The 19,482-nt window shown below is 47.9% G+C and overlaps 1 protein-coding gene across 3 annotated transcripts in view; it reads right to left on the bottom strand.

Moving 5' to 3' along the window:
• Positions 1 to 19,216, bottom strand: part of PTGR1 (prostaglandin reductase 1) — a 45,195-nt gene extending 25,979 nt beyond the window's left edge. The window contains exon 1 of one of the 3 annotated variants that reach the window (XM_014596348.3): positions 19,114 to 19,216. The gene's annotated coding sequence lies outside the window, so the exon portion shown is untranslated. Of the gene's footprint in view, positions 1 to 1,646; positions 1,795 to 1,864; positions 2,021 to 19,113 lie in introns of those variants that run through there. The other 2 variants (XM_019490712.2, XM_019490713.2) reach the window with 2 other exon arrangements.
• Positions 19,217 to 19,482: the final 266 nt, after the last annotated feature.

Genomic DNA, 19,482 nt, shown 5'->3' with positions numbered 1-19,482 from the left:
TCTTGTGAAGCATGTGTAGGTGTCTACACACCTAACAGTGCCAACATTGCATGACACACTTAAAAGGGTCTCAAGGCATCCCCAACATGTTGTGGCACCCTGGCTGAAAATTACTTCAGTGTTGCCAATCCCACTGTGTCAAAAATCATGAGACAAACTCTTAAAAATTAAGAGCTTTGGAATGTAAAGCATGAGATGCTATTTTTGAATTGTGTGTGTTGCAGGGGGTGGGTATTTGTAAAGGTATGGAGGGCAGTGGGTGGGTGTGTGTGGGGGGGTTGGAGCCCAGGCAGGGGAGGTCCCTGTACACCCTGGCAGGATGCAGGGTACTGTGTATCAGGAGTGAAGGGCAGCAGCAGGGCTGGGGGAGGTGTGGCTTGGAAGTGAAGGGTGCGCGTGCGCGCGCGCGCACACACACACACACACACACACACACACACACACAAACAGCCACCCATGGCTCTGTTGCATGACCCACCCAGCCCTGGAGCCCCATTCACCCCAGCCTCTGCCCCACTCCCTCCCTCACCATGGGGGGGGGTCTCGATCTGCCCTCCTCCCACCCCTTCCCCTCCACAGACTTACCAACTTGATGCTCTCTATATGTGACAAAAGAAAAAATCCCGAGATTTGATTTCTCTATCAGGAGACCATGAGTCAGAGTTACTTTGACTTGGAAATCAGGAGTCTTGATTTTTTCATGAGAGCTGGCATTACTGTGCCCTAGAGCCTGGTCTCCAGCTCCTGCCTGCATCCCTGCCTAACTCCTAGTGTTTGGACTCCCTAGCTCATGACCCTTGGCTCTTGACTACCCAGTCTTGTAACCCCTAGTCCCCTTGAGCCCCAACCACCCATGTCCGAATTGTGCCCATGACACCAAGCGCCAGGCTTAGGAAGGTGGCAGCACTGATTGATAATTAGGACCTTGCAAGACAAAAGGGGCTTAGCACCAATTTCAGATATTGATGGCATGTCAGTGTGTTTGTGTTAGCCCACTGAAGAATACAAAAAAGTTAAGCATTCTTTTGTCTCACAAAAAAACCCAGTCCTATGATACAGGGGTATAGGTTGTAGCCATGTTGGTCTAAGGACATAGGCAGACAAGGTTTTGGGGGTAAATCTGATATCTTTTATTAGACTAACTCAAAATGGTGGAAAAATTTCAAAAGCTTGAAAGCTTGCAAAGAAGAATTTTTCCAACTATTTGAGTTGGTCTAATAAACTATATCAATGCTATGATACACACTATAGTATCTGACAGCTGTAAATGTTGCCCAAGAACATTAGCTGATTTGGTAAAATAACTGGCAACTGTCACCAACACACCACAAAGCTTGGAAGCAAACCCTATATTTGTAGTCAATCCTGTTTACCCCCTTTACTAAGTTCCCTTTTTTACATGCTTTTGGATACCCAGAATACCCGCAAAAGCCGTGCCACATACCATCTCCTCAAATGCTCTTTCCCATATAGTAACTAAACTTTCATTATATCAAAGCATCGGAAGTTAAGAGCCAACTAAAAACCCAGCTCACCATAATCATTACTGGCACGATCACAACTGGAAGAAAGGCCAGATAAACTCATTTATCAGCAATGGGCATTCAGTCACGAATACAAAAGTACAAGAACAAGCTGTGACACACCTACTCTTTGTATTTGTAGTTAGGAACAGGTACAGTGTAGCTTGGTAGTAGAAGTAGACAGGTGCACCACACCTCTAACTTCAACAGTAGCTCCTTGTTCAACCTCCAAAGGACACTAGATTCATTTCACTCGTAGACTTTGTTCAAAACCGACACGTTTGAAAACTACATGGGCCAGACTTTGTCTCAACCCCTCTGCATTCTCCCTGAAATTGTACCTTTGACATAGAATTCTTGTTCGCTGTATCAGCTTACAGGAGTTAATTCAGTAAATGTGCCTCTTCATTTAAAAATAATCAGTGTCCATTTCCTCTGTGTAGGGCTGACCAGGTTCATAGGCATGCTGCTCTCGCTTCTCCTTACTCCAACCTCAAGCGTCTCTTCTTTTTTCCCTTGCTCACCAGTCCCTGGGGGTTTCTGAGAGTTGCAGTCAAAATTAAGAGTCAGCACAGCTCTGCAAACACTCCCCTCCCCCTGTTCCGCCTGCTGTTCCTCACATCACATTCACATTACTGCCCCTTTTAACCGGATGTGCTCATGCATCCAACTGCAGTTACACCATCTAGTCCCAAAGCCACATGGAAGGTCTCCACACCCACTGTGGTCTACCTGGGGATTCAGAGGTGTAGGCCCTCACTGGCTCTGGTAGGTTTGGGGTATCCCCTGTTGTAGCCAGCCTTGATTCTACCCCAAATACTTGTTTGTCCTCACTTTCTTCATTTTCGTCAGTCCATGGATCCCACCCTATATTTCTTGATCCAGAAGCATCCTCTGGCAGCATCCTACTGGACCTACTGGGGGCTGTATTGGTGAGGGTTCTGTTGTGAAGCCTTTGCCACCATCTTGACTGCTGATGAGCAGCCCTCCTAGCTCCTTTGCCAGGACAGTGTCTCTGTCTTGTGAACATACATTGGGTTTTATCCAATTATAGTGTACTACAAATGTTTATCTTCTTAGCCTGCTTGCCAACTCACGTAATACCTCCGACAATTTTTGAGGACTGTATAAGAGCCACTGATTCTCTTATGCAGCTTTTGGCACTGACTCCTTCTCCTGGTTTGATTTCGTACTAACACCAACTCTCCTGGTTCATTCACCCGTCCAGTGACCCTGAGGTCATAGTACTGTTTTTGCCTTTGTGTGGCTGCAGCCTGAGGTCTCTTCACAGCTTAGCTAACTAAACTCAGGTATCCTGAATTCTTTGTAACATATTCAGATGAATTGTTAAATTCTTCTGATAAATTTACTCCAGAGACAATATCACCAGGTATGCAAATCTCCCATCCAAACAACACAATATATGGTGTATATCCTGTAGATGACCGCACACTGCTCCGCTAGGCCACTGTGACATAAGGGAGAACACTGTGACTCGACAGTAATAATCATAGACTTTCTGAGGGTGCTCAAAAGCCATCAATGAGGGGAATTGTTAGGCTACAAGCCTCAGTGTCCCCAGCCTTGAGCTTAACAGTTGTGCAAGCTCATCAGTGTTTGGTTCAAGAAGGCCCCAGAAAGTCTGAACTATTGAACTGTCTCCTACTTTCTGAACTTTGAATGTGCTCAGTTGGCACACAGGTGATAAACAGATTTAGTGCTAAAGTTGCAAAAAGACATGAAGCACCCCTTCTGAGCTGATTGGTACAATGATTGGATAAAGCCTGAGAGACTGATAAATGTGTATCAAAGTTTTGATTAACATGCACATCTGTTGGTTGGAGAAATGATTGACATATCTTCTAAGAGCCGGGTTGGTTCAGAAATGCGGCACAACTGAGGGCCATAAAAGGGCTTGTACCCAAGGCTCAGTGTGTGACTGGGCTGCTGGGTGGGTGATTGGGGCAACTGGGTGATTGTGTGTGGTGTGCAACCTGATAATGGGTGTGGGACTGCATGCAACTGTGTGTATTGGTGCGGTCTGTCCGTTGGTCATTGTTGAGTCTGGAGCGTCTCTGGGGTCTGTGGGTAAGAGACTATGTGAGTGAGAGTGAGTCTGGGGCTGCGCCCAAGACCGCACCAGAGCCCGCAGTTGAGTCTGTATGAGTTGCCTGGTGAGTGTCACAGAGCGAGGGTTCAGGGGACCGATATCTGCAGTGTGTGGATCTGCGTCAGTGATGAGTGGTGCTGTCTGCAGTGAGCACTGGCTACTGCTATTTAGCACCCTCTTTTGAATCTAGCATTGGCACTGTTGTTTGTTGTTGTTGATATTGGGGTTGCTGTTGTTGTGTATATTGTTTGTTGTTGAATACAGTTGTTGTTGTTACCCCTCTGTCTTGTGGTGGTGTCACTGATTCAATAATTAATTATTTTCCACTAACTAGAGCCAGGCTGCAGGCTTACGGTTAGTGAGAGTTGGGGCTCCATCCCTTTCACTGTGGGGTCCTTAATTGGGATTAAGAACCCCATTTGCTTAAGGAATTTCCCTGTTCAACACCTCTTCTGTGGTACTTATCTTCCCTGATCAAATGCCCACACAACAAACAAAATCTACACACTCACTGCAGCAGTCTGCCCTGTGCCTTATGGCCTGTGACCACCAATCTCCATTTGCCTCACCTGTGGGATAGCCCCCTTCAGAATCCCACCCTACCACCAATTTGTGCCAACCCTGCAACCCCATAAACTGGCACAAAAAGCAAGGGGGAGTTCCCACTTACATATAGAAAAGCATAGGGTTTAGGGCCGAGATCAGCAACATTTTTGGACAGAGTGCCAAAAACACCCGCAACCTTAACTTGTAAGATGTTGGCGTGCCAGGGGCAGATGGTGGGGGAGCCATAAGAGGTCCAATCGTTGTTGTGGCAGCACGGCCCTGGCCTCCACCCCAAGGTGTGCATGCCAAGCAAAATGCCTTCACATGCCACTCTCTGACACTAGGGTTGCCAACTCTGAATCTATTCTGGGAGGTTTCCAGAACGCCAGTGTGCCCATGACACAACGTGAACGTGCCTGCATATATCAGTTACAGATTATGGTGTGTAGACTTTACATCAGGAAGACAAATGCACATTAACATTACATTTTAAAAACACACTGGATTACACCAGATTCAACATTTAATATTTAATTTAATGAATGTCCTATCATTTATTTCTCGGGTGACTCTCAGCAGTATCCTGGAGATTTATATCTAATTCCTGGAGACTCCAGGGCAATCTTGGAGGGTTGGCAACCCTATCTGGCACACATACCAGAGGTTGCCTACTAGACCCATGGGAATAGGGAAGTATTTGATTCAGATTTGGATTTGGCCAATTTGGAGGACAGTGATATAATTCGGTGATTCAAATCACTGTCCCCATTCGATTCAGCTGAATCAGCTTCGAAAGATTTGGCACTGATTTGGAGAGATTTGGGGATTTGAATCGGCTGGGGAGAAGCAGGCACAGCTGGGCGGCAGCAGGCTCTTCCATGGCTCCTCTCACTGGGTGGGGGGAGCCATGGGAGAAGCCCCCATGATTCCCCTCCCTGGCCCCGGCCTCCTGGCACTTAAAAAAAACACAAAAAAAGCTCCGCACTCACTGTCTGCAGCAGCAAGCAGCAGCGACCAGGGCCTCTGGGAGCTCGTAGCAGAGTGTGCCCCCCCTATGCAATGCAAAGCAGCAGGGATCACCTCCCCCACCTGGCACCCACATGGCAGCTGCCTCATGGCACGGGTGCAGTGCGGCTCGGCAGGGCTTTGCGCGTTGTCTGGGAGGTATGGCTGCTGGGGCTGAGCACTGCCAGGTTCCAGGTAACTGCTGCAATCAGTGAGTGCGGGGCTTTTCTTTTTTTTTTGGTGCTGGGAGGCTAGGGCTGGGCGGCTGATGGGGCCAGGCAGGGTAGTCAAGGGAACTTCTCCCCCCACCCAGGGAGAGGCAGGCATGGCCAGAGGAGCCGTGGGAGAACCTACAGCTGCCAAGCTGTGCCTGCATCTCCCTGGCCGATCCAAATCTCCGAATCTTTTCCAAATCTTTTCTGAATTGACTCAGAGCTTTTAATGGGTCTCCTGATTTGATTTGGATTTGGAGATTTGGCCCCTGAATCAGGCCGACTCTCCTCCAAATCTAATCGAATTGGTGACTGAAGCTTTGCACTGTCCTATTGCCTACCCTTGGGTTAGGGTCACAAGTCAATGGGCCCAAGGGTGGGAACAGGTAAAAAGTAAAGAGACATCAACACTGTGGTAACATACACTCAGCAATTTAATTTCCTTCCCCCACCCACACACCTCCAGAGGTGGTCCCAAACAAGCCCTTGGTTCCTAGAGCACTCAAACAGCAGCCTGCAGCTGCCTCCCAAGTTTGAGTCCAGGTCCTTCAATCCACAGTCCTGGCTGATCAAGCCAGTAAGATCTCCAGCTCCACTGTGCACTCCTCTGTATAGGGTTGACCAGACTCCATATGCACACTGCTCTCTCTTCTTCTTACCCCAGCCTCAAGCTTCCTCTTCCTTCTTCCCTTGCCCCCCAGCTCCTGGGAGTTTCTGGGAGCTGCAGTCCAAATTAACAGTCAGCACAACTCTGCCCCCTGGTTCTACCTGTTGTTACACACATTACATTCACATTATACTAGTTTACTGTTGAATGAGAGGACTTTGCTTCAAACACACACACAGTTCAGTTTTTATTACAGTGCCATTAAATCTATAGACAAGCATTTTCTTAATTACAATATACTAAAGATCTCTTGAAATTAGAGCACAATGCTAGCACAAGAAGAAACAGTTGTGAATTAACCAGAACTCAGGAAGGGCACCTGATGCCTGAACACCTGATCAACAGTTGGTTTAGTAAAAGATATGACAAAAAGCCCTAACATTTTTACCACCTGTAAGGCACTGACCTAAAAGAATAAGGACTAGGCCAGTGGTATTCAATTTTTTGGCCAGATGAGTGGCTGTTTCTGCCCCACCCTCCATATCAGATGGGGTCCTGCACCACCCCCACCCCCTGGGATTGGGCCCTGCATGTTGGAATCAGGTCCTTTGGCCCCACACTAGCCCTGCACACAAGGATTGGGACCCTTATGCTGCTCCTGCCTAGGCCTGCCAGCAGAGTGCCACAGAGCCATACTATCTAGCCTGCAAAGCTCCCCATAGGTCTGTAAATTTGGCAGCATGGGAGTGGTGCCACTGCTCCCCAACCAGCAAATTTTGGGATATGTGGAGAGCTCCATGGGCCAGGTGACCCACTGCTGGGGTTTGGATGTGGCCCACAGGCTGGGGGCTGAGCACCCCTGCACTGGGCTGTACTATCAAGAGCTTACATCGGGGACCAGGCAATATCAGGCACGAAAGGATCTGCTCCTGGCTCTCCAACAATTTGAGAGTTGATTTTGGCTGAGTCATGTACATAAGATATTTTAATAGATGCAAGCCTCCTCAAAGCCTATGTATATTTCATGTTCTGCAGCTGCTATAAGGAGAAAATAATGTTTTTCCCACATTCATAAAGAACTTTGTGATTCATGGTGGAAAGATAACATGTAAGTCCAAACTGTTATTACTGCTCAAATATTTACAGGATAAGTTCCTCAAGTTGCATCATCAAATCTAAATCACTAAGGTGGTGTGACACAGCATAGGCAACAATGACAAGGTTGAAAGGGAGACAAGATAAAGAGATGCAATGTCATCGCCTTGTAGTGTTGTACTTCAGCGTCATGATGTTGTAATACCACAGGAAACTCAAGCCTCCTTTAGGCTGTGGACAGAAAGAACCCCTAGAACAATGTAAGTGCATTTTAAATCCCAAGAATCTCAATGTACAGGACACTTTGTACTGGTTTAAGCTTCCTGGAACATTCCAAAAGCATGCAGGGCAGTGGGGCTACTCTGGTATGCAACCAGGACTCTGCTGCCCAAAGATCTATCGCCTACAGCAGTGGTTCTCAACCTTTTTGGACCCAAGGGAAGGTGCCCTGCATAGACTCAAGGCATCCCTCAGAAAATGCCAGCTCTGAGTTTTCACTCATTTTTTGCTACAGAAAAATGCTAGAGCATTTTTTTCTGCTGAAAAGAACTCAGAAAGACCACAGCATGGCAGAATGTAAAGTTTTACCTCTGCCCAGCCCTGCAGAGGGTAAGGGTGCACAGTCCAGCTCTGACAAGCTGTATGGGGCTTGGGGTTTGGGAATTTGGCAGAGCAGGGAGGATGGCCATATTAATGGCCACTGCTCCCCCACTGCCAAATTTCCTGACCTGGGAGAGCATTACCCTCAACAGTGTAAGTGTGGACACTTCTGTCCAGAAACATTTGTGAACTGGTTCCCTAGCAGTGACATTCTTGGAAGGTTCAATTGTTATGCCTGCCTGCAAACCTATCACTGTTTTGCAGGGGAAGCTCATAAAACAGAGGGCACTGCCTATGAAAACTGGGACCCATCCAAGAATTTTGGAACATTGGGCAAGAATTCAACACAAAATACAACCTAATGACAGGTGGGATACTAATTAAATAAGGAGGGAAAAAATCAACCCTTTTGCTGGAAGTTATATACTAAGCAAGCAATTCTAGATATCTGAGAAATCCTGTTCATTACAAAGTCTAATCTTCCCTCTACACTGCTCATATCAGCTGGGGCTCTGTGAACTTGGCAATTCAATGTGCCATAGAATTTAGTATTTTTGACACTGAATTCTTCATTTTCTTACAGCTAAAAATCCAAGATTTTGCTTCTCCTTGTTCTACTGGAAACTGCCTGTAGATGATTCCTTTAAAAAGTAATCTAGTGACCCTTCAACTTTCAATACATGAACCCTGAACTCCCCCCTGGAACCAGGCAGCAGGTCTATTGTAACCACTCTTTTTCATTTGTCTCCAGGAAAGATATGACCTGGGTTCTCCACCTAAGGATCAAAACTCCCTGTAAGACAACAAACAGGGCTCAGGGAGTTGCAACTACCCCAACCATATTCTACGTGGAAGGTAGGATACCAGCTAGTAGGAAAAAGATTCCTGAGTTGACCCTAACATAAAAAGTGAGTTCTGATATGGAAAAAGCCAAACTGACCAGGAAAGATCATTGTGCCTGACTAGAATAGTTGCCTTGCAAAAGATGATTTCATTGCAGTTTCACTGCCTAGAAAATATTCACAGAAGAGTATGGCAACTTTCAGGAGTGATGGTTTAGCTGCGTTGGTCTAAGGACATAGGCAGACAAAGTTCTTGGATCTTTTATTAGACCAACTAAAATAGTTGGAAAAAATTTTCTTTGCAAGCTTTTGGGTACAAACACCCTTTTTCAGGCAGAGGAAGAGACAAAACAACTGCAGATACTGCCTCTGCCCGAAGAAGGGTTGTTTGTACCCAAAAGCTTGCAAATAATGTTTCCAACAATTTTAGTTGGTCTAATAAAAGATATCAGATTTACCCAAAGAACCTGGCATCTTTCAAGACTTTGGAACAGACCATAGTAAGATCTGGTTAATTAGTCACTGGGATAACTTGTCTTTATAACCTTATTAGTCAGTGCCCTGATTTGTGCACAAAACCCTCTAGCTAAGTCATCATCAGCTAAAGTTTATTTAGTCATTTCCAGATGTATACACCCTAATCCACAATGGAATTTGCTTCTGATAATTAAGCACCTAGCACCTGTGAAGAACACTGTATGTTCTTCAACTTTTCTTGTATCATTAACTGTTTGTTTGTTGCAAAATCATCATCCATTGTGATGATGAATGCATGTCAGGGTGCAAAGCAAAGTCTTTGTTCCATTTAATCCTTCATAATCCTGTAATTTTTATATTGCAAATGTGCTGATATTTTTAAGTAAGAAAATGTACCTTAAACATTTATCTGTATAATAATATAATCTTCATATAGTGAACCAGAGCTCATGCAATTTATACTCAGAATTTTTGTAATATATCATTTTCTTTATTACAAATGTCTCGATATGGCAGGCAAAATACATTTTACAAAAAGCTGTAAACAGCTTCATTATTACTCATTATTGTTCTTTCAAAGGGATTGGTAAATTAACCAGGTTTTACTGTATTAGGAAATGTTAGTTTAATTTTCTCGCCATTTCTAAAAGTGTTTCACACAAATTCAAATCCTCAGTAGGCTGGTATCTAATGATTTTTCATAATTTTAAAATAAATTGTACTTGTGTAGGCCTTGCTAAAATATGGATTAATATAACCATAGGTCAGTGCATAAATGAATTAAATGGGGGCTCTGCTAACAGCCTGAACCAAAGCGGATCCCAATGAATACAAAACCAAGCACACCATACATAGCTTGCACAGGAATGCTGATGAAGTACCATATTTACTTAAATATAAGAGAACCTCCCAAATAATTAGATTATATATAATTATTACAGATGTGAAAGTTTAAATGTTTAAACGATAAATATATTGATACTGGTAATGCATTACCACTTAACATTTAGCATGGGGTACAGTCCACAGGGAAGGGAAGTGGCATGGTGCCTCAGGAATGGAAAGGCAATAGGACAGATTGGGGAAGCAAGGAGGAAGGGGAGAGGTGAAGGGAGACTAGTACTGTGGCGGAGCACAGTTGGGGTGCTCGCCACATGACTCAGACAGCAGCAGGCTGGAGAAGAACCAGCAGTGAAGGCAGCCAGGAGATACCCACAGGGTCATTTTTAATGGGGAAGGTGTGTGGCAGAGCACCAGCAGGGCTGTTACTCTGTGGGAGCTTGCTTGTGGAGCAGTGGGGAAATGACTCCCCCAGGAACCATTTTAAGGGGGAAGGTGGGTGGCAGAGCACATCTGGTGTCTGCCACTTTAAGAGCTGGCAGGAGGTGATGCCACATCTCTGATGAGCAGCCATTTTTGATCCAGACCAGCAGAGCTTGAGGCAGCAGTTTGCTACCTGACCAGGTGGAAGCTGGTGGAGCTGCTGCTCCTGCAACAACTAGGAGGTAAGGGCAGGAGCTTATAGGGATGGCTCCTGGTCCTGGGCATGACTTGAAACTGCACCCTGCTGGGGAAGGGTGGCCTGGTGGGACTTCTAGTGGCATGGGAGCCCCACCCAGTTACCTCCCCAGTGAAAGGCGAGGAGGGGTGCCTTAACCCCATCCCCTGCCTTCAGGTGGGTTATTTAACACCAGAGGCAGTAGAGGGCCAGGTATGCCCTGGTGTGGCACCTGAGTCTTGTGGGGTGCAAGACTCCAGAGTATGGGTAGTGGGGCCAGGTACGGCTGCAGCCACCTGAGCCCATGTGGGGTACAAGACCTGGGAGAGTGTGATTTGGGGGTCAGGCATGCCAACGAGTGGCACCTGAGCCTGCAGGGGTGTTTGACCCCAGGCCTCAGAGTAGGCGGCAGAGGTACAGAGTGAGGTGCAGAGGGGCACCTGAAGGCCTGCACAAGAGTGGCAGCTATGAGGCTATTGAGTAGAGCGTAGTAATTGTGAGGCCCTGCAAATGTGGGGGCACGAGATAAGGCCCTGCAAGTAAAAAGGCATGAGTTGGGCCCCTGTGAGAAGGGAGCTTGAGGGTAGGTCTGCTAGCATAGGGGCTGAGTCAGGTCCAGGTTAGCCTTCGGATGCCTGAGGCTGCTAGTGGGCCTGAAACCAACTGGGAGGAGCGACAAAGGATGAGCCACAAGTAAATAGGGTGAGTCAGGAGACCCTACTTGAGAGCAGCTGGGTGAGTGACCCAGCAAGAGACTAGAGGCAGAGTCTGGTTGGGGACCTCACACTTCGCCACAGTGCTGGTCTCCCACTGCCTCTGGGGATGCCACCCGCCTCTCTTTCCTGCCATGCCTTGCTGTTCATTAGTTGGTAATTATGTGGGAGCCTGCCTTTCAAGGGCCCTGATGTCTAAGGGCCAAAAGTACATGCTCCTACTACCCCTTAATGTGTCCCATGCCTCGCAGATGTTTCTAACAGCTGTGCTCTGCTCTGGCCTGAGGCCAGGCCCAATTCAGCACAGAGTTAGGCCTCTCGTGTTCTGTCCTATTACGCGGCCATACTTGTACCACCTCCCTGTCACTGAGGTCTCTCTCACTCCACTGGCTCTCACCTGGTCTTTTTCATTCTACCCTTCCTGGGCCTTACTCATACTGCCCCTCCTTTCCCTGGGGCCACACTCACCCTACCCTATCCTGGGGGAGTCCTCAGGCTTGATTCCCTTCACTCCCCGGCCAGCAAGCGCATAGCCTTTTAGGCATCTCCTGCTACCCTCATCTGAGCAAGTTCTGCATGGTTCACAGAATACTGGTCTGACTCTGCCTCTGGTCTCTTGCCGGGTCACTCACCCAGCTGCTCTCAAGCAGGAGCTCCTGACTCACTCCATTGTTTACCTGCAGCTCCTTCTCTGCTGTGCCTCCCAGTTGGCCTCAGGCTCACTTGCAACCTCAGGCACCCAAAGGCTTACCTGGACCTGACTTGGCCTGACCCATAGTTCCAACCTGTAGGGAGCTGGGAGGGAGCAGGAGGAGGATGATGAGACAGGGGTGCCACATACATAGACATGCCTGCAGAGCAGCTCCAGCAGATAAGTGGGGGAGAAGGGGATTGAAGCCCCTGAGAGAAGGAGGGAGCTGTGCAGGGCTGGGGAAGGGGGGTCCCCAAGCCGGTGATTGGGGGAGAGGTCCCCCAGCAGCCAGCCAGCAACATGCTGCCAGCAGACCCACTTATGGGGGGGGGAGCACTAGCACTCTCCGTGCTCTCCTACCCCTACCAGCCAGAGCACTCACTGTCAGGGGGCATCAGTGCTCTCAGTAGGGGCATGTGCCCTCCTAGGCATCACCTATGATGGGCATGGGGTGGGGGCAGGGGAGTGAGAGGCACAAGCAAGGCCAGGGGGCTGTGGCTGGGGAGTGAGGGGCATCATCATGGCCAGGGGGCTGTTGTGGGGAAGTGAGGGGCACCAGTTGGGCTGGGGGGCTGTTGTGGAGAAGTGAGGGGCACCAGTAGGGCCAGGGGACTATGGGGTGAATGAGGGCACCAGTAGGGCTGGGAAAGGCTGTTGAGGGGGGAGTGAGAGTTGCCAGTAGGGCTGGGGGCGCTGTGTGGGGCCTTTAATTTTAATTACGGATTTTGAGGATTTTAATCAGGGAATTTGTCATTGTTTTGTTATCAGGGAAAACCAGGATCCCTGCTCATCAATTTACATGTTAGCTACATGTTCATGGGTGGGGGTAGGAGAGAAGCCCTTAGAAGGAGACACGAGGCCTGCTCCCTCCCTCCCAGCTGGGAAAGCCCTTTGCCACCTGCTGCCACCCATGGCTTCATGTGGGCTCTGTTTTCTGGCAGGGCTTGCTGCTGCATCTTCTCCCCACCTCTGTAAGAGGCCTGGAGGGACAGCTCCAAGCTGTAAGTGTGTCTGTGTGCAGTTCCCAGATCCCTGCATTGCTCCAGGCAGGCAGGTGTGGTACCCTCCCCTGAGGCAGGTGCCAGCCTGGGGCTCCGCACCCCTCAGCTGGGACTAGATGTGTTATCAGTTAAACAGTTAACTGATATAATTACAAGAGATTAAACAGATATTTTAAAAATAATTATATCCCTAATAATTATATTTTATAAATGGAAAATTTATAAATTTGTTATAGTGTTTCAGGTACAGAATTCAATTATTGGAGGTTTGCCTTGAATTTGTCCCTCTCCCACTGCTACAGCATGGAAACTAAATTGGGAGGGAGGAGGGGAGTTGTGGTCTCCTTGCCCTCTGCACCCCAAACTTGTTCCCCCTGCAGCCCCTTCCTCCCTCCTTACTGTCAGTCTCTTCTCTCCCCGAGTACATGGAAGTGAGAGGTAAATCTGAAAACGCTGACTTTGAAATGAACGTGCCTGTAGTAATTTAATTCATCTAGAGCTGATGCATTATACCTTTTTTGAAACTGCTGCAAGTTTTAGCACAGGGACTCCATAAGCACACTTTTAGGCAGCACTTTTATACCTACATATATATAGTACAAACTATCTATCTATCTAGCTCAAGGCCAAATCAGTTCCAATTGGACAAAGTTCAATAGTCAAGTTCCAAAATTTGGCTAAGCAGAGCTCAATCATCAAGTCTGTGTTGCTCTACCACCAGGCAAGTACCCTCCATTACAGACCCATTGGTCAGGGGCTTTGGATACTCCCCAAATCCAGACAAGTATCCTATGTGGACCATGGGTATAGATGGCTTGTACAGGAGAGACTGAATAGATAAAAGGGGCGGGGGTGTAGCTCTCTATGTTAAGGAAAGCTATGCATCCCTGAAAGCTGATGTTGGTGACCAAGGTGGACGACTGGAGACCCTCTGGGTTAAAATCCATGGGGAACACAGCACAGGGGACACAACGGTGGGAGTCTACTATAGACCTCCCACCCAAAGTCAAGAGCTTGACCAGGAGTTTGCCCGGGAACTGGCTGAGGCTGCATGCTCCAGGACCGTGGTTGTCATGGGCGACTTCAAGTACCCAGACATCTTGTGGGAGGATCACTCAGCAAAATCTGAGCGGTCGCAAAGCTTCCTATCATGCGTGGATGACCTCTACCTGACTTAAGAAGTCTACGGGCCAATGAGAGGTAAAGTGCTGCTCGACCTGGTACTGGCTACTGGGGATGACCTAATCGGCGACTTAGTGATTGATGGGAAGCTGAGCGACAGCAACCAGAAGCTAATCACCTTCACCATCCGCCATAAAGCTTGCAAGTCAGTCAGCAACACAGAAGTCCTTGACTTCAGGAAAGCCGACTTTGACAAAATCAGGAGGCTTTTCGGTGAGGCCCTAAGGGACCACACCCCAGGGGAAGGGGAGTTCAGGAAGAGTGCTTGCTCCTCAAGGGAGCGATCCTCAATGCACAAGCTAATTCTATTCCATCTCAGAGGAAAGGCAGCAAGAGGGCACAGCAGCCCCCCTGGCTCTCCAGGGATCTAGCAGACCTCCTGAGGCTAAAAAGAAAGGCCTACAATAGATGGAGCATGGGATCCACATCCAAGGAGGAATATTCTGCACTGGTCCAGTCCTGCAGGGAGCGAACCAGGAAAGCCAAGGCTGTGACGGAACTCCAGCTAGCTACAAGTATCAAGGACAATAAAAAGTCCTTTTTCAGATATGTGGGGAGCCAAAGGAAAAGCAAGGGCAACATTGGACCCCTGCTAAACCAGATGGGACAACTGACACCCAGGAAAAAGCCAACCTATTAAATGGGTACTTTGCATTGGTCTTTCATCAGTCCCATGGGATGCTCGTGCCCACTACGGCACAGGGAGGTCTGGGTGAGGGAGATCCCCTGCCCTCCATCAATGCTGACCTCGTAAAGGAACACCTTGAGAGGCTGGATACCTTCAAGTCAGCTGGCCCTGACAATCTACACCCCAGAGTACTCAAGAAGCTGGCGAGCATCATAGCCCAGCCTCTGGCATGGATCTGTGAGAACTCCTGGTGCTCTGGTGTAGTGCCCGAAGACTGGAAGAAGGCCAATGTGGTGCCTATCTTCAAGAAAGGGAGGAAAGTGGCTCTGGCAAACTATACGCCCATCAGCCTGACCTCTATCCCGGGGAAGGTCTTGGAAAAGTTTATTAAAGAGGCCATCCTTAATGGACTGGCCGACATCAACATCCTGAAGGATAGCCAGCACGGGTTTGTTGCGGGTAGGTCTTGCTTGACCAATCTCATTTCCTTCTATGACCAGGTGACCTATCACGTGGACAAGGGAGAAGAGATTGATGTCTTATATCTTGACTTCAAAAAAGCCTTCGATCTGGTATCCCATGACCACCTCTTGGAGAAACTGGCCAATTATGGCCTTGGGTCCACCATGATCCACTGGCTGGGAACCTGGCTCTATGGTCAGACCCAGAGGGTGGTAATTGATGCAAGTCAATCATCATGGTGCCCTGTGACCAGTGGGGTCCCCCAAGGCTCTGTCCTTGGACCCATATTGTTCAACACCTTCATTAATGATGTGGACATTGGAGTCAAAAGCGGACTGGCCAAGTTCGCTGATGACACCAAACTTTGGGGCAAAGCATCCACACCTGAACACAGGAGGGCGATCCAGGCTGACCTGGACAGGCTCAGCAAATGGGCGGATGAGAACCTGATGGTGTTTAACACTGAAAAATGCAAGGTTCTCCTCCTTGGGAGGAAAAACCTGCAGCATCCTTATAGGCTCGGAAGCGCTACGCTGGCTAGCACTACGGAAGAAAGAGACTTGGGGGTCATCATTGACCACAAAATGAACATGAGCCTGCAATGCGATGCTGCGGCTAGTAAAGTGACCAAAACACTGGCTTGCATCCATAGATGCTTCTCAAGCAAATCCCGGGACATCATTCTCCCCTTGTACTCAGTTTTGGTGAGGCTGCAGCTGGAGTACTGCGTCCAAGTTTTGGGCCCCACAATTCAAAAAGGATGTGGAGAAGCTTGAGAGAGTCCAGAGAAGATCCTATGACCCCAGCTGACTTCTTGCCCTTCGGTCGGGGGGGCTGGACTCCGAAGGGGCTGGTCCCTTCCAGCCCTAATGTCTATGAAATCTATGAAATGTGCAAGCCCCAGGCCTGGAGATGTTGGAGTACAGATATCTTCAAGTCTTGTTTGATCTTAGCCAAAATGTTTTTTATTAATATATATATTATATACATACATACACACCCATCCTCTATCATAGACTTCCATTGCACCTTTTTTTTTTTGACCCATCTTAAGAAACCTGCGCACCCATTACAATAACCACACCCACTCCCCTGTGCCCACGCACACCCTCCCTCTGCCCTTCCCTAACCCAAGCATAGTCCCTTAGTCCAGGCCCTGGTTTGGGGTTTCCATTCTCAGTTCATTCCTTGTCCTCATTGCTGTCGCTTCCACTGCTGCTGATCCTTGTCCTCTTTGCTGTCTCCAAGTCCAGTTGTCTCATTGTCCCCTTTGTTCTCTCTGTCCACTTCCCTTCCTGCGGGGACTTTGAATAGCCTTTGCCATGTGTTCCTTTTCCAGGTGGAGCTGGCTGAGTCTTCTCCCACTGATTTCCGGTAGTACTGGTAGGACTGGAGTTCGCTCAGAAACATTTTAACACAATCCATTTGCTTGAGCTTAGCGTGACTGTACATCAGGAGGTTCCTGCATTGCCACAGGGTGCTCCTAATGCAGGACACAAATTGGTCAAATCGAGTTGTCTGGGACCCCTGAAGTTTAGTCAGGTGTCCGTACAGTGCCGCCTCCCTTGTCATCAGCCTGACTCCTGTCACTTCCTCAAGGAGCTGGCTTACCTTTTTCCATACTCCCTTGGCATAGGGGCAGAGCCAAAGGAGGTGGTTGATGGTCTCGTTCTCATCTTGGCAGCTTCCCCTGGGGCAGCTAGGTCTAGACTCTTGTCTTGCTCTGTGCCTCCATGCCTTCCCTGGGAGTACACCATGAGCTATGAGCCAGTTCAGGTCTCTGTGGTGTTTTTTTAGGTCTTTGTGGAAGATCCGGTCCCAGACGGCCTGGCAGTCGTCATCAGGGAGCAGCTCCGCAGTCAATAGCCTGTCTCTGTCTCTGACTGCCTTCTGAATCTTCCTGTGGCTAGACATGGTCTCTGGGCTTTCCTTCTGTAGCCCATACTCAAAAGACCAATGTTAGTGCATATCCAAAAGGCTCATGATTTACCATATAGTTCATTGAACTAGGCCCCAGCAGAGTCAACAGCATTTCAAGCCATGGCAACTCCACAGCTCAGCATTGCTCAGTATGTGTGTAAACTAGACACCCCCCCCCCCCCCCCCCCCCCCCCCCCCCACAAAAGGATCCATGACTCATGACTGGAACATAGTATTCTTGTCATGAATCCTGGGAGCTTCCAAAAAATATTACATGAAGATGAGGCACAGGACAACCTGGTCCAGGTCCACCTCATGGAGGCTTGGGCCACACGAATCATATGTGACAGGCTGAGAGAGGGGGCAACGGAGAGATTCTGGGTGAACTGTTTGGGGCCCTGTTTGGTGATGTTTGCCAGACATTTAAAGCTGGTGAAGAAACAGGAACTACTGGAAATGGGAAGGGAAGGCACAGCTCAACTGTGGGAGTGAAGATGAAATCAAAATATATTCAGTGTCTTCCTGACTTAGCAAGAACCTCAGAGACAATTTCCTGGTACATTTTCTTAGTGATCTGCCCATTCTTCCATTGCCTGTATGCTTTCCTTTTGCATTTGAGGCATTTTAAAGCTCCTTGTGCAGCCACATTGGTCTCTTTCCATTCCTCTTGTGCTTCTATTGTGTCAGGAAAATTTTTTGTTGGGCTTCCAGTACTATGCCTCTTAGAAACCCCCAGCCCTCCTGGGTGCCTTTATCCTTCAATCTATCCTCCGCTAGTGCCAGAGAACACCACTTGTGCTCCAGGCTTCTTAATCCTCCTGCCAAGAGCCTCAATCACCTCTGATCTGGTCAGTGTTGTTGCTGGCAGTATCACTGGTGCCTATGTAGACAAGCAGGAAGGGGTAGTGGTCTGAAGAGTGGAAAAGCTTTGGCAGACTGTCTGTGATGTCCTGAATTTAGCTCCAGACACGCGGCACACCTCCCGGGCCCCCAAATCTGGATGACAAATTGGTGCCTCTGTCCCCCTGCAGAAGGGAGTCACCAACCACCACCACTCTTCTCTTTCTTCTTGGTGCACTGTTCTAGAGCCCCTGTCCTTGAGGCCTTACACTTCCTATCTCTAGGCTGCCTCATGACTGCAGATGTCCTCTCCTCTGCTTCTTCCTATGCAGTTCCACTGCAAAGTGCTTAAAGGGGCTGCTGACTTCAGCCTGCTCCTCTTTGATTCTGTGGACTCTCCTTCTTTGAGTAGTCACATGCTGCTGCTTCTTATTGCCCTTTGGCCCCTCCAGTACCAGCTTCTCATAACCCTTGTCCAAGTAATCTTTCTGGTCCTGGATGCAAGAGACATACCACAAAAACATGTATACCAAGCACCTTTGCCCACACTCCCAGTCCCGTACTTCCTGGCTCCCTCCTGGGGTGAACTCTCTAGGCAACTTCCTCTTCCGTTTGCTGCCCTCTGTTAGCTGCTTGGCTTTCAAGAGAAATACTTTGTTAACACACTACATATTTGTTTTAAAAAAGCATATTTCCTAATTAATATGATACCAATAGACACAGTGTAATCAAATTAAACAATAAAAAATGCCAGCTGTAAGTTTTCACTCGTTTTTTGACTACAGAAAAAGACTAAAACAATTTTTTTCTGTTGCAAAGAACTTAGACTACAGCAGGGCAGAACAGGTTTTAACATGATGGATTCCTGCATGAAATCTCAAAGTTTATCTTGTGAATCATGTCTGCACACTTAACAAAGATAACATTACATGGCACCCTACGGCACTTTAAGAGGTTCTCAAGGTGCCCGGGTTGTGAATCACGGGTTACAACAAGCAGACAGTTATCCCTTCAGGAAGAGCTTTAGACAAAATACAGAAAGAATCCAATCAACATTTTAAGTGTGTAAGAACCCGCAATGATGCCCTTTAATTATTCAGAATACAATAAACTCTATTCCAAACTTATTGCATTCATTTATTCCCAGTTGCTATTACTCACCTGCACAGTACTACCGGATCAGTTGCTGTCTCCCAGGCACACAGAAAGAAATAAGATCACTCCGCTCTGCTGATGAACTGTTACAACTTTGAAAGAAAATAGCGAATACTCTATGGATCTACATTTCCTTGGATGGCCACCTGCTGTATCTTTTTAATACTACAAGTCCAAACTCTAGTTTCATAGTTTCATGGTTGGTAGGGTCGGAAGGGACCTGAGCAGATCATCAAGTCCGACCCCTTGCCATGGTAGGAAAGAGTACTGGGGTCAAACGACCCCAGCAAAGTGTTCATCCAGCCTCCTCTTAAAGACCCCCAGGGTAGGAGCCAGCACCACTTCTCTTGGAAGTTGGTTCCAGATCCTAGCTGC

Source organism: Alligator mississippiensis, chromosome 3 (genome assembly GCF_030867095.1).
Source record: "Alligator mississippiensis isolate rAllMis1 chromosome 3, rAllMis1, whole genome shotgun sequence".
In the NCBI taxonomy this organism is placed as follows: Eukaryota; Metazoa; Chordata; order Crocodylia; family Alligatoridae; genus Alligator; species Alligator mississippiensis.
Note: the sequence above shows the minus strand (reverse complement) of the source record. Positions and strands in the feature narration are given on the sequence as shown.